Below are 10736 nucleotides of genomic sequence, written 5' to 3' on the forward strand. Positions count from 1 at the left end.
ACATCCAGCCCCCAGCCCCCCAGATTCCTTGGGATCCCCCACTCCTGAACTCACTATACCCCGTCCTCTGCCAAGCTCCAGGCTCTCTCCTCTCCTATGCCTCTTGGGCTCGCTGCCCCAACAAGGCAAACCTCAGACCCATAGAAACCGCTGGGCTATGGGATTATGAGAGGCAGGTCCCCTTCCTCCTGGGGTGTACCTGCATGATCTGTTCTAAGCAAGCATAAACACAGGCCGAAAGACAACACCTCAGTTGGACCTGGTCACTGAACTCTGGGCAGGGAGGAGGGAGGGAGCAGAGTGCCCCCTGAGATGGGAAGATGGAACAAGAGGCCCTTTGTGTCAGCAGCTCCTGAGACACCTGTTCCCTCCTGCTTTTGGTGGCCTCCCTCCCCCAATCTCTGAGCAGCCTTGTTTATCCTGCAGTGCTGGCACTGGCAGTCCAGAGGCTCCAGTCAAACACGGATCACCCGCACTGACACTGTTGCTGGGTTTGGGGAGGGCAGCATAGGGTGGGCAAGCAACGCAAGCATTTCATGCCAGCTTGGCTAGCAATGCTGTCCCTGGGCTGCCTGGGAGAGAGTGAACCAGGCATCCAGTCACCTGGTGCCCAAGCTCTGCTAGAAAGGAAGGCAGCTCCCTCCAGCCCCTAAGCATATCACACACAGTAAAAGGCAGCCCCACCCTGGCCATAAGTTCCCTTTAACACCATTCTTTGCATTAATGAGCCTCCATCTGACTTCCAGGTTAAGACCTTAGGGTGTAACCTTTAAAGCTACCACCACCCCATGTGCCTAGACTGGTTTTATCTAACCAGACAGTCACCTCCTTAGACACCATGGCACAGTGGCTCGCTCCCCATGAAGGACATGGATGGGTGACTTTTGATGATGGGTGAAGATAGGAAGGCTCTGGTGCCAAGATCTGTGTGCTGAGACCACGTGGGCAAGCAAAACCCCTCAGCTCCCTTTCTCCTTCCGTAGTCCGGCTGGGGCCCCACTGAAGCACTCCTAGACAATCAGCCTTGACTTGGACACCAGGAGTCTACTCCTGCAACCACTCCAGGAGGGCCAGAAGTCCACAGCCCCTCTCTAAACTGCCAAACACAAGCCCTTGAACACAAGCCCTCCCCTCAGCTCTGCTCTCCCACAATTTCACATCAGTGCGGAGAATACACACAGCTACAGTCAGGCCGGGCATGGTGGTGCAGCCTTTAATCCCAGCCCTCAGGAGGCAGAGGCAGGCAGATCTCTGTGAGTTCGGGGCCAGCCTGGTCTACAGGGTGAGTTCTAGGACGACTCAGAAAAACCCTGTCTCAAACAAAACAAAACAGAAAGAAACAAAAAGCCAAACAGCCAAAATCACTCTCACAATTTGAGGTGTTACACTGAAGGACACCGACCTAAAACTAGGTAAAGGCTGTGACTCGGGAGGAAAGGATGGCTTCCTGCCAAGCCTGAGAACCTGAGTCCAGTCCCTGGAGCCACCAAAGAGGATCATGGCAGAAAGAACTGACTCTTGAAAGTTGTCCTCACATGTGGACGTGTGCGTACAAGAAAAGGTAAGGTGCGATATGAAAGTCAAAGTGCAGCCAGTTTGAAAACTGTTGGGTGACACGTACTGATCCAGCCTCAACTAGCTGAGCCAGTCCATCAGCAGGGGACCTGCTGGTGGGAGACAAAAGCCTACATACAAGGCCTTTGTTTCAAGCTGTCAGGCTTTGGGTGAAGAAGCTGGCCACACTGGAAGTTCACTAATCTTGACTATCTAGCCACGGCCCCTCTTCTTGTCTGCCTACCAGAGAGTCTAACGCCTAGTCTAGAGAGGGCCCGGAAGCAGCCGATTGCAACAGGGTCAAGTGTACAGTGGTGCAGACCACACACTGCAAAACTCCCAAGCACCAAGCGTGGCTCACCTTGAGTTGGACACTCATTTCAACAGTCCTCCGGCAGACAGCAGTCAATCCATGCCTTGTTTCTCACACACCAAAGAGAAGGCACTTCTGTCTCCCACTGCACACTAAAATATGACACAGAGCCCTTCCCTCTCTTCCCTGTCTCCTGCACCCCATGGGGATGAGCAGTAGGGGAGAGTACTATTGGCTAGGGAACATATTGAACCTACAGAAAAGACTCTCTCCTGTTACCCCTACTGGAGGCCTGCTGGGCTCCACAAAGCTATCTTACTGAATCTGCAGAAGACAGGAGCAGAGCAAGAGGGTGCCTGCTGCCTGCCCTCCCCAGTAGACAGGTGAAACCCCTGACTGGATTGTCCTCCACCTTGCTTCCACAAGGGCTCTGTTCCGGTCTGTTCTTCCCTTCCAGTCACTCTTCCTTTCCCTTGGGGATATTGCTCTGATGTCCTCAGGGTCTCCCTGGAGCTCTCAGATGCCCCACCTGGCCCAGGCCCCATGAATATAGACATAAAACTCCCCACTCACTCCACCCAGGCCAGCGAGCCCCTTGATGACTTCAAGGTGTCCTAGTCAGTCCCACCCAACACCCAGCCTGCTCCCAGAGCCCCACTGAACCTGCACACAGGCTTCCTGCCAGCCTCTAATCCTTCCTTCCTTCCCCACCCCACCCCACAAAGACACAGGCTGAGAACCCAGGCCTCCCTAAGTTGGTAGAATGACTTCAGACTCCTTCAGTAGAGCTCCGAGGTGGGAGGGGTGGTTTGGTCCACAGAAAACTTGCAGGGAGAGCCAGATCCCTCTGGTCTAACCAAACTGCACCAAGGCCAAAGCTATAGGGCTGGCAAGTCCCTGACTATACCTCAGTCGGTGCTGTTGAGTGTTTCAGGGGCCCCTGGGCTGTTGTTAAAAAGTGGTCTGGCCCAGCCTCAAAGATCCCTTGTCCTGTGATGGTCACCCGTCTGGCAGGAAGCCCCTTTCAGCACCCAACTCCTCCAGGTCTCTCCATTCCTTTCTGTCTCACCGGCAAATCGCAATATATCTTAAATCCTTTCATTCTGATTTTTAAAAAGTAACTACACTTCTAATGCTACTTTTAGACACTAGAAATGACTGAGTCTGTGGCTCAGTGCTATGCTTAGCATGGTCAAGCAAGGCACTGGAGTCCTTCCCCAGCACAGAAAAAAATAAAATGAACCACAACTTAAAAAAAAAAAAGTCAGCAATGGCCGCGGGCCTCAGAAGGGCCACCGGGATACTGGGGGCTGCCCGCTCTCCCTGCAGTGCCCCGGACCTATCGGGACAAAGGGAGCAGCCCCCCACGTCAGCTGCCCCCTTCACTGGTCACCTGGACCCCAAAGCACCTGCCTCGACCCAACTCCGCGCAGGCGCCGACCCCTCGGCCTTTCGAGGGGCGGGGCGGCCCACAGGAACCGGTTCTCCGCCCGGCCGGTTCCGCAGGCAGGAGGCGGGGTGCTAGGAGGACAGGCCGGCCGCCTTGGGGCGGGTCCCCGGGGAGCCAGGCCTGGCGGGGACTCCAGACCCAAACACCAGGGGCCGGGCGCCAGCGGAGCGCCCTGAACTGCCCCTTCCCTTTCTTCTTTCAAGCTAGGACACTGAAACCTTACCTAGGACCTGTCCCTACAAAGCACGGGGGAGGGACAACATAGAGAGAGAGAGAGACCAATGCTCCTTTCCAATCCCTGCCCCATCCCCACGGACAGTTTACCAGGCTTACTGCTAAGGCCAGTGGGAAGTGGGATGTGGGTTTCCCTCTGTGGTACCGAATGCCAGGTTTGCAGCTTCCCAGAGACCAGAAGGGCCTAGCTAGATAATGTTACTTAGGAAAAAGGCAGCAGACATTGTCCCCACTTCTTCCTAGTCTTGTAACCCATAAGCTTCTGCCCCTTCAGTATCTGGAAGTCCTCTTCTAACTGGTCTGGTACCGGGCCACACACTACATAGCTTTAGCTGTGACTGGCTCTTGAATGGAAGCAGGGAACCAGCCACTTCCTCCCCTCCTGCCCTCGCAGCCTATAGGTCTGATCACAACCTAGCACTTTTCTCTGGGACTTGGAGTCCTGAATAGTATCACAGCCTGACAGTCCTAGGGTCCCCCAAGGCAACCCAAAGCCACCAAGCCACCAAAGCAAAGAAGTTTTCTTAAAACTGCACTGTAAGAAAGCCTGGTGATACTCATCCCCTTCGGGGACAGTGGCAGAGGATGGAGGTGGCCTTGCCCAAATGGCAAATAATGAATCTCTAAGATAGGTCTTTGGGAGCACGTAGGTCACCAGAGAAGGACCAGCATTCAGATCATGCCTGCTGCCTGTGTCAGGGTAACTGTAGGTGCTAGTTCTGCATCTGGTGACGGGAAATGCCCCAGCAAACAGGGCATTTCAGGAAGGGGACTAGCAAAGGGTAGGAATGGAAGCAAGTGCAGGCAGAAGCAGGCCCTCCTAAAAGAAAATAACTCATTCAAGGGGGCAGCCTGCCCTCCCTTCACAGAGAGAGGCCTTTGCAAACACTCAGCTTCACCCATCCATGTCCTGAAGAGAGGGGTGCAGGACGGGGGTGTGGATTCCTTTTACCACGGCATTGGCTTCCTGAAAGCATACTATGGTCGCCCCAAAAAGGCCACCCTAAACCTCCAGAGAAAACCTTAGTGCGAGAGCCAGCATCAGCCCTGAAGGGCAAGAACCATGGGTGTCCAGGAGGAGCAGGTACAGCTACCAACACCTACCTAGCAGCCTTACAGCCCGGGTCCTCAGCAGCTCTAAGAGGTCGGTCTTCTCTGGGCCATAGTCTCACCTCATAGACCAGAAACAGGACATCTGCTCTAAGTCCTTCTCATATGACACACAGTTCCCAAATCTATTATTATTATATTTTTTAAAGCAAAAAGACCCTGATGGGCTACTTCCCATCTGCAAATAAGGCTGCAGGTTGGATCTGAGGTTGGCAACGTCTCTTCATGATCTTCATGACTCCTAGACCTGGCACTTCTGAAGTAAACACACACACACACACACACACACACACACACACACACACACACCTCCCCTCCCTCTGGTTTCTCCTGAACCTGTGTTCCATGCTTCCCTCCCTACAAGTATGTCTCCACGTGGACATATGGATTTTATTTTAAAGTAGAGGTCTTCTCTTTCTTTGACCTCCACACAAATTCAGTCCCACAAGTCCCTACCACTAACACACAAACACTAAATAAATAAGTGTAATTAAAAATTTGTAAACAAAAAAATCCCCCTAAATGTACACATCTAATTATCTGCACCAGGTTGTATATCATACATGTATCAGTGTGTGGACATATATCAGCTTTTCCTCTACTTTCTCCAGGTTCTAAGGTGTTCTGTTAAAAGTATTTTGGGGGTTGGGGCATTGTTGATATGTGTGCACATGTACTAAATTTACAAAGAACAAAATAAACTACAACAAAAAACATAATCTCTCCTCCCTCAGCCATCATTTCCTGCCCTGGGGCAATCGGGATCAGTTTCTTTGGTATCAAATCATCTTTAGAAATCATAAATCACTCTACCCTCCAATGGCTTCCTGTGGAGCTGACAGTAAAATGCAGCCCACCCCCACCCCCAGTCACTCTACCAGGTGCCACCAGCCAGGCTCTGACCTTCCTGATCCTACAGGCTCTTTTCCAACCACGAAGCTGCATACTTGGTTCTGACCTGGGAGGAGGAGAGCATGTGCTGGTGCCTCAGCCTGGAATGCTCCTCTTCCCAGCTGTGTGCAGCTGGATCCTTCTGTCTTCAGGCCTATCCTATCCTGAGTTCTTCCCAGGGCAGTCTTCACTGGCCTCCCAACAAGCCCACTGCCCTGTGTTCTATCCCCCCAACATTGGGTATTTCTTCTCATGGTCTGGGACTCTCTTCACGGGACCGCCACTAGAAAGCAGCCCCTCTACAGGTAGGTAATCCACTTGTCTACCTACTATCACACTGTGTAGCCCAGGCCTGGCAGGAGATTGGCATATTCCTTCCACAAGTTTCCATTATGGAATGAAGTAGATGTTTAAACTTTTCATCTGCAAACAGCCTACTTGCAGAACCTTCCCAACACCAAGTTTTCCCATACTGGCCACCACCACACCACCACCACCACCCCCGTGCCTGGTAAGGGTCAGAAGGTCAGGGAAGGAAGAAAGGGGTGCCTCTGGATCTCCCCTCTCTGTGCTATCCAGCAATAAAGACAAGAACCTGTGTCTACCCTACTTTCCCAGAAGCCTCTCCAACTGTCACTGTAAAGTTGGAGGTGACAGCTCTCATTTATCTAAGTCTCAGATGCAGTATGCTTGGCAGCCACGCTAGCTAGGCTAGGTTCTCAAGTGAGCCCCAGCAACAGGAAACAGATCCTAGCCTGGGAACAGAACCCTCTAGGGCAGGCAGTCTGCCTGGCCCACCTGACTTCCCCTGAGCCCCAGACACCTGGGATGCTCTTAGTGGAAATCCATCCAGTTCCCCGAGACACAAATGCACATCCAATCCTGGGTCTGCAGCACAGACCAGAGTGTCCAGGGAATTCCCTTTCGAAGACATTTCCTTCCTGGGGCTGTTTCCAGGGAGAATGCTACATGGTGTGAAGATTAATTTTTAAGAGGAAAGGAGGAAAGGAAGAAGGAAGGAAAAAAATACTCAGGAAGGTTGAAGCAGATGAATAACAAGAAGTTAAGTTTGCTTAGGATCAGAATCCAGAAGAGGTAGGAAGGAGAGTGAGGTCACTTCCTCCCCATAAGTGATAATTACTAAAATCGATCAAATGGACACAATCCCAAAGAGTTCTTCTGGGCTCAACACACAGTCCTTTAAATTATAATGGCCCAGGTCGGAGATGCTGCTCCGTGGTAGTCACATCCCCAGTATGAACTAGGCCCTGGGGGCTCGATAATACCTTTATTACAATACAGACAACACCTAGCTGGGCATGGTGCGCGTTTGAGGCCAGCCTGATCTACAAAACAAGTACCAGAGCCGCCAGAGCTACCACCAATAATAAACGTAAATATGATTAGTACTAAGAAACAACAGCTAACTTCCCAAATGCTCACACTGAATACAGTACCCAGGATTTCCTGCACGTTGAGCTACAGCTCTTCCACTAAGTTATATCCTGACACCAACAGCTAACAGTTGCATTTACTTTGTGCCGCATGGCATTGAGATTGCATTTCAACTTTTCATCCTTAAGACCACCCCCACGAGGTGGCCACTGTCAGAATTTAACCTCATTTTACAGATAAGTAACCTGAGCAAGGGAGGTGGGTCAAACTGCCTCCGGTGGCACCGCCAGCCGCGGCACCACGGTACAACTCCAGTTTAGCTTCCTGGTTCTGACTACAAGGCTATCTGGCGTCCCGTGGTACAGGCCTTCCAAACCAGCATCCTTCAAAACCGTCAACATAGGCCAGTTTCAACGATAGAAGCACAGATCCGCCCTTTTTTCATCTGAGAAAGTATAGACGATCTTTGGACATCGCCAGGATCAAGCGACCCATCTCGGTCAAGAACAAGACTCAAGTGTGCTGAATCTAGCACACAGTGAGGGACTTCCTACCGCATCAAGAGGTTAGAAACAGTCTCTGGGAACCTTGCTCTGAGTAGCAGCATCACTGCCTCAGGTCAAACCCCTCCGCCAGCGCCAGCGCTAAGGCGCCGGGCCCGGAAATTCCCACAGAGCTAAAGCAAACTTCCCAGGAAAACTCCTCGGTTTCCTCTAAGCTCTTGTCACGGAGACGCTGCCAAGAGCGCCAGCTGCTGGGGACCCTCCCAGGCGGGAGCCACCGCTCGAGCGCCCGGGGTCCTCCCGGAATGATCCAAGGCTTAAGTTCAAAATTCACGTCCAGCCCAGGCTGGACCCCCGGCCTCGCCAAGGACTCTGGGACAGCTCCCACTCTCGGTGCCTCTTCCCCCCCCAGCTTCAAGTATGAAGCACCTCCTGCAAGGACCTGTAGGTTGGTTGCGGGGAGATCCCGCGGGCGACCCTAGAGCTCCTGGGGAATCTGAGCAGCCTCAGCCGGAGCGTGCACACACACGCAAGCACACACAAACACACTCGCGTGAGTGTGTGTTTACGTACCGAACGTGGGATGGGAAAACAATGGCGAACCGCTGGGACTACGCGACCACCCCCCACCCCCATGCCATCAGCCCTGTACTCAATTTATTTCTACCGTGAAAGGGGGTGAAAGACGTTCCTCCGACACTCCACCGTGGGACGCAGGGGTGGCAAGGGGCAGGCTGGAGTGGAGAGAAGACAAGAGCAGCAACGGCTGAAAAACGGGAGGCGGCGCCCGGCTGGTCCGCGGGGAATCAACCGGAGCCGTGGGAAGGGCGCGCGCTGAACCCCGGCTGCCCAATGCACCCCGGGGCCGGAGCTCCGCGTTGCGGGTACCCGAGCCCCACGTGGGCTCGCACGGGGTCATCTAAGCTCAGACTGGGAGTGCTTAAACTGGGCGCGTTGGTCAGGCTGGGAAGAAAGACCTAAGGCCGGCGGGTCGCAAAGGGCGGGCGGGTAGAGGACCCCCGAAGCCCGGCTCGCGTGGCGCGCGCACGCCACCCACAACGGCCTGCAGCCACTGCCCTCCAAAAGGACGCGGGATCAGCGCGGCGCCACCGGCCGGCGATGTGAGAGGTCTGGTAGGATCGGCTCCGCCTGGCAAAAACTTTGCCTAAGATGGAAAGTCACGCGGAAGAGAGCCAGCGTGTCCCTAGGAACGCGGGGGCGCGCGTGTCAAACTTCGCGAGGCTGGGGTGATGGGGCGCGCGGCGCGGAGGGGCGCACTTACTAATCGGTCGGGCGCTGGCCCGGGGTCGCAACTCCGCGCTCCGGCTCCTGCTCAGTGCGTCCCGGCGGCCAGCAGCCTGGCCTTCCCGCTCACATGCCCCGGCAACGCGGCAGGCAGCGGGCCGGGGCGGCGCGGCGCGGCCGGGCGGAGGCACGCCCCCCGCCGTGGGCTGGAAGCGCTCAGGACCCGCGGCCCGCCGGGCTCCGCTGGCCACGGTCGCGGGCACCGAGCTGAGGACGGGTCGGGCGGCGCCCTCCTCCGAGCCAGGCCGCTCGGCACTCTGCCCTCTGCCCCCGGCTGGCCGCCGCCGTGTTCCCTTCCGCAGTCCGGCTCCCGGACTCGCGGCCGCTGCGCCGGCCAGGCCGGCGGGCAGTGCGCTCTGCCCCTCTCCGCGCAGCTCCGAGCCCGCTGGGTCCAAAGCCAGGGCCTCCGAAGCTGAGCGCGCCGCCCCGGCCTTCGACCTCCGCCGGCCGCTCCGGAGCTCGGCTTCCAGGAGCTGCGCTCGTACACTTCAATTCCCAGGCGGGACTGGAGCAGGGCGCTCGCCGTTCGCTTCTGCGAAAGCCACTCCGACAGCCTCCGAGGAGAAAGAGGGAGGGAGGGCGCGAGCGGGCGGGGGAGGAGGGAGGGTGTGGAGATGGAGGGAGGGACAGAGCTGCTTCCTCCTCCTCCTCCTCCTCCTCCTCCTCCTCCTCTTCCTCCTCCTCCTCCTCCTCCTCCTCCTCCTCCTCCTCCCAGCAGCTGGTCCAGCCAGGCCTCAACAGCTGGAGACCTGTGCTGGGAAGGGGACAGCAGAGGTTTTCCAGAGTGAGACCTGTGAAGATGTAGTGACCACTGGGTAGAGAAAATAGAAGGAAGGTGAATTCTGCCCACTCCCTCGACCCAGGTTTGAGAGTCGATACAGGGAATTTTCATTCCTTTTAACAAATCCAGTTCACAGCCTCTTCCAGACTGAACTTTATTTTTCTCACTGGCTGGCCTCGAACTCACAGAAACCTGCTTGGCTCTGCCTCCAGGGTGCTAGGATTAAAGGCATGCACTACCTGGGTCAGTTTTGGATTGCGTTTTTAAAAATTCTACTTGAGTGCTGCCCTTGGAGCTGGGAGTGGCTCATGCCTACAATACCTGGGAAGCTGAGGCTGGAGGATCTCAATTTGAAACCAGCCTGAGGGCAAGGAGAGACCTGCTTGGGTGCGATCTGATCTCTGAAAGCTTCCTAACGTCTCTGACCACTCCCCAGCCCTGTCCTTTTTAGAATTACGGCAACAAGTCCTTCATTTCTTCCTGCCCCGTTTAGGAGCAAGGCATGTTTGAAGAAGGGGTTCTCCTCATTCAGCCCATCTATTAAATGTGTACACCAGACCTGACCCAAGCAGATGCCAGGGATCACCAAGATGAATGACACGGTGGCAGCCCTTCCCGGATTCCCATGTTGTGAAGGAATGGGTCAACTCTAATTCTACAAAGTAGTATGGCTAGAGCCGTAGGGTCTACCAAGGACGCTAAGCTATGGGGACTTGGATCAGAGCCTCTTTTAGAAAGGCCACAGTTTGAAGTGGGTCTTGAGGACCTGTGGGAGCAGGGCTGGTTGAAGGAATGCCAATTTGGGGACTGTATGACCCTCTCGAGTGTTGGCCAGCCAGGAAGTTTCCACAGGATTCGTGCATTTCATCAGTCCCTCCTTCCCTACCTGGGTGACAACTCCTTTTATAGTCTTCTGTCTTTTGGGTCTCAGTCTGGTACCAGCTTCTCAGGCAATCTTTCTTGATGATCAAATCATGGCCAGGAGCTCCATCCATGGGCTCTGAGACACCCCCCCCCCAGGTCATTTGCCTGTCTACACTGTGACATTGATATGGTAAACTCTTTGGGACAGGGAGAGATGTGCCTCTTGTTCATGGTTAGAGCCTATGTGTCTAAACGGGACTTGGCAAAGAGGAGGCCCTTAATACATTCATGTTTATCAGTTGGTTCTTTACAGAGAAAGGGGTTCTAAGCGGGGCT

General features: G+C 54.6%; 1 protein-coding gene across 2 annotated transcripts in view; it reads right to left on the reverse strand.

Moving 5' to 3' along the window:
• The window catches only part of Sox13 (SRY-box transcription factor 13), a 42711-nt gene extending 33413 nt beyond the window's left edge, over window positions 1-9298 (reverse strand). The window contains exon 1 of one of the 2 annotated variants that reach the window (XM_021197897.2): window positions 8733-9298. The gene's annotated coding sequence lies outside the window, so the exon portion shown is untranslated. The remainder of the gene's footprint in view (window positions 1-8732) is intronic. The other variant, XM_021197898.2, reaches the window with a different exon arrangement.
• Window positions 9299-10736: the final 1438 nt, after the last annotated feature.

The sequence above is a fragment of the Mus pahari genome, chromosome 5 (assembly GCF_900095145.1).
Source record: "Mus pahari chromosome 5, PAHARI_EIJ_v1.1, whole genome shotgun sequence".
Lineage (NCBI taxonomy): Eukaryota > Metazoa > Chordata > Mammalia > Rodentia > Muridae > Mus > Mus pahari.